This window comes from Condylura cristata, unplaced genomic scaffold (assembly GCF_000260355.1).
Source record: "Condylura cristata isolate star-nosed mole 26May11 unplaced genomic scaffold, ConCri1.0 scaffold00015, whole genome shotgun sequence".
NCBI classification, from domain to species: Eukaryota; Metazoa; Chordata; class Mammalia; order Eulipotyphla; family Talpidae; genus Condylura; species Condylura cristata.
The window spans coordinates 5,176,037-5,180,834 of record NW_004567116.1 but is presented as its reverse complement, the minus strand read 5'-3'; positions in this window follow the sequence as shown (position 1 = coordinate 5,180,834).

Genomic DNA, 4,798 nt, shown 5'->3' with positions numbered 1-4,798 from the left:
ATGAATGGATGGAGAGATGATGGATGGAGGGATGATGGATGGAGGGATGGATGGGTGGAGAGATGATGGATGGAGGGATGATGGATGGAGGGATGATGGATGAAGGGATGGATGGATGGAGGGATGGTTGATGGATGGATGGAGGGGTTGATAGATGGAACACTAAATCCACATCACTTCTAAAGCTACCTTCATTTGAACTTTCATGCCTCCACTTTTTCCTCTATTTCTGTACTGAGCCTGTGTCCACATGGAATCATGACATAGAGCACATCCACTGCCAGCAGTCACCATTCTTTAAATGTCCCTTTAAGTGTGAATTCACCCTGTGCCTAGAACTACATATAAACTTTTTTAAATGTTATTGCTTTGCCATTCGTTTACAATACTCCATGTTTTGGGAAGTGCAGCTTCACACCTCGAACTTAGCCATTACAGGCATCCTCTAAACCAGGGGATCCAATAGCCCCATCAGAAAGGCAACGAGGGCCCTCCCTGGTGGCACAGCGGGTTACAGTGCAGCGCTGCAGGCTGGCTGCAGCTGCTTCAGTGCCAGTTCAATCCCCTGCCCCGGAGGTGACCCACAGGGCGCGGCAGACCTCTCCTATCTCCCCGGCTGCTCCCCTCAGCAATGTACTTCCTCAATCTGACTGTTCTGCTCCCCACTCTGTCTCTGGTGAAGCCTCTCATCACTGCTCCCACACCTCTGGCCTGTACCCATTCTGTGTGCATAAATAATTAAATCGTTTTTAAAAATATATAAGGAATCAGGGGAAAATAAAAAAGACACAAACAAGGATAATAGAGTAAAAATGAAAGCAATGAACAACTCTCAACCAGAGACATTTTATGTGGGTGGACAGGAGAATGGGATTAGAACTAGGGTGGGATGAGTGCACTGGGCTGTGGCGATGGCACACAGGTGAACTGGTGGTGGAAGCCCGTGGGGATTACAGCTGAAATGAAAAAATGCACAAAATGAAGAATGGTGTAAAAAAAATAAAATATTTTAAAAAGGCACCTGATCATGTGAGTCACCTAAATAAACCAAGTAAAAGACAAAAAGTCCACAGTAGATTTCTTATATGTTCTCTAAAAGCAACCCACACACACATATATGTGTATATATGTAAATATATATGTATGTATATAAAGACAGATTAACAGTAATGCAGTGAAGATAATAAACCAAAGGAAATCTGGAGTGCATATATTAATTTGAGAAAAAAATAGACTATAGGACAAGGAAAATTATGAAACATATTGACAGGGCTTTATAAGCAATCTGCTGAAAAGTTTTCATGAAGATATTCATGAATCACAAATCTAATAAAAGAGTAATATTTAAAAATATTTTTAAAAAACATAAAATTCAGACACCAAAATAAAGTCATATCTGATTTTTTTTAATATTAGAGGTGGGTCTGAATACATGTTTTTCTGAGAAGTCATGTAGATGACTAATTGGCCCATGAGAAGGTGCTCAGCATCAGTAATCCTTAGAGAAGGGCAAATCAAAGCCACAAGGAGACCCACCTCACTTATGGCAGAATGATGATCATCCAAGGGACCCTCCCTGGCAACACAGCGGTTTAAAGCACAGCACTATGAAGATGGCGGCAGCTGCTTCAGCACAACTTCACACATTTGATCCACGCCCCAGAGGTGACCCACATGGCTCAGCAGACCTCTCTTGACCTGCCTGCTGCTCCCCTCAGCAGTGTATCTCAATCTACCTGTTCTACTCCCCACTCTGTCTCTGGTGAAGCTTCTCACCACCCCTACACCTCTGACCTGTACCCCAGTTCTTGTATGCATAAACAAATAAATTTAAAAAAAGAATTATTTATCATCTAAGAAATGAAGAAATAATCAGTGTTGGCAAAAGTTTGGAGGCAAAGGAAACTTCATGCTCTGTTTGTAGGAATGTAAATTGGAAAACAGTGTCAGGTACCTAAAAAAATAAAAAACAAAACTACCATGATCCAGCAATTTCACTTTGGGTATTTATCTGAAGAAAACGAAAAACATTATTTGAAAAAGATATATACTCACCTATGTTCAGTGTTGTATTACTTACAGTAGCTAAGATAAGGAAACAACCTAAGCATATACCAAGAGCTGAATGAATAAAGAACTTGATCTAATCAACTCGATCTAATTGATATTTATAAAATATTTCATCCAACAACAGAAGGAACACTGTCTCAAACTCACATACATAGAAAATCCACCAAGGTAGACCCCATTCTGGACCATAATACACACCTTCACTAATCACCCAAAGTATGGTCTCATGGCACAGTGGAATTAAACTAGAAAACAATGAACATTAAATGGAAAAATCCCCAATTTTTGTATAGTGGAATATTACGAGGTCATAAAAAAGAATAAAATACTGCCATTTGCAACAACAGGGATGGACCTGGAGGATATTATGCTGAGTGAAATGAGCAGAGGAAAACAAAAGATGCTGTATGATTTCATCTATAATTGGAGTTTAAAAAGCTAAACAAATAATAGAAACAAAACAAAACTCTTAGATAAGTAGAATAAATTAGTGGTTACCAAAGGGGAGGGGATGAGGGTAAGGGGCTGAGTGAAATGGGTTAAGGGTATCAAGAAGTATAAATACACAGTTATAAAATAAATAAGTCACAAGGATGTAGTGTACAGTCTGGGATCTATAGCCAATTACATGGTGTTTGAAAAATTGCTAGAAATTGATGGAAAATAAATTTATTGTGGTGCTTATTATGCATTGTATACAAATGTGAAATCACTTCAAAACTAATATAATGGTGCATGTGAAATAGCTTAAAAAAGAGAGAGGTGGTCTTTATAGTAAGAATAAAGAAAGAGGACAACTCTCTGAAGATTCATGTATATTAACAACAGAGCAAGGGGAAATAAGCAAATTCATGATTATAGTTGGAATCTTCAACACCCCTCCAGCAGTATTGGCAGTTCCACTCGGCACATCAGTAAGGGTACAATTGAAATGAATAATACCATTAATCAACTCGATCTAATTGATATTTATAAAATATTTCATCCAACAACAGAAGGAACACTGTCTCAAACTCACATACATAGAAAATCCACCAAGGTAGACCCCATTCTGGACCATAATACACACCTTCACTAATCACCCAAAGTATGGTCTCATGGCACAGTGGAATTAAACTAGAAAACAATGAACATTAAATGGAAAAATCCCCAAATATATACATGTTGCTTAGTGACTTTTTAATAACTCCCATTGCATCGGCAGCTGCCAACTTCTCCATTGGAAACTACATTTCCTACAAATACCTGACACTATTCCCTGTGCAGATTCTTGGATTAGACTCACAGTTCAGCCTCAGAAAGTAGTGCTGGCTGCACGTGTCTGGGTTATGAGGGGAGTGGTGAAGATGGGGAACCCAGCATGCTCACCTTTATAGCACAAAGGTAAGTGGAAGACACAATTGCAGGCAACTTTAGTTTAGTACAAATGTAATTTTATTATTTTTATGGTGTTCAGTTTTCTGACCCAGGAAGCTAAAGTACAATTCTTGAAGTATATGTCACTTAGAACTAAAAGTTGGTTGAGATCTCCTACTTCTCATGCATTAGGTTTCTTAAGATACCTTCAAATTAGGTGGGGGGTTTTTTTTTGTATTAAAACTCATTTCATAAACACTTACTGAATATTTATGATGTATAGGGCAATAACTAACAGAGAGATTTATGAAAAGGAGACTCAAACAAGCTAGAAACTTCCAGTTCTAAGGCAAATAATCACTAGTAAACACTGCTTTTAATACAGTTGAAACTTAAGAGTAAATGCTGAGCTCTTGTCACAAGGAGAAATTCTTTCCCCTTTTTCTTTTCTTATTTCCTTCCATTTTATTGTATCTATATGAAAACATAGGTGTTACCAACCTATTTTGGTAACCATATGACCGTATATGTAAGCAGACCCAACATGAGGTATGCTTGAAGCTTATACGATGAAAAGAGTCAATGATTTCCCAACAAACTGGGGAAAAAATATATTGCATTCAAGGTATAATTTTTTTTTTTAAATAACTAGTGGAAGAGAAAAGAGAGACACAGTCCTGTAAAGCCATGAGCATATGAAGATGTTAATACCTGTTGTCACATGTGTTACAGTCTTACCAGGTGCCTTCACATAGCTTCTTTCCATTCAACAAAAATGAGTCAGAGGGGACATTGATGGGGGAAAGTCTAACAAAAGAGAACAAATACGTGTCACCAGATCAGAAAACTGAATCATGGATGTTCCACTTAGCTTGTAAATGTGTCCAAGTCATTTGTTAACTGCTCTAAACTTCTATAATCCCACAGGGACATCACAAGAATCAAACAAGTTGAGGTGTGGGGTGTGGTAGGTGACAGCCTTGGGTGGGGTGTAAACCTTTGTACACACAGTAGTTACTCTTATGGGACAGAAAATAAGTCACAGACCTCCCACCATAGTCCTCCATCTCCCTCTGGTCTAAGTTGAGACGATGTGCTAGTTCTTCACCCCATAGTATGTACGACCTGAAAGAAGAATCACCAGGGTAAAGTACTTCTGGACCCCAAAAGGGAAGAGTCTAACCCAGTTAGACTAAGTAGTCATGACAATTGGGACACCTGAGAGAAACTTATAACAAATACGAGCAATGATGCTGACATCTAACACCTTGACACATCTTCCCCAAGGTCATTCCAGATCTAACCTTGACACATCTTCCCCAAGGTCATTCCAGATCTAACCTTGACACATCTTCCCCAAGGTCATTCCAGA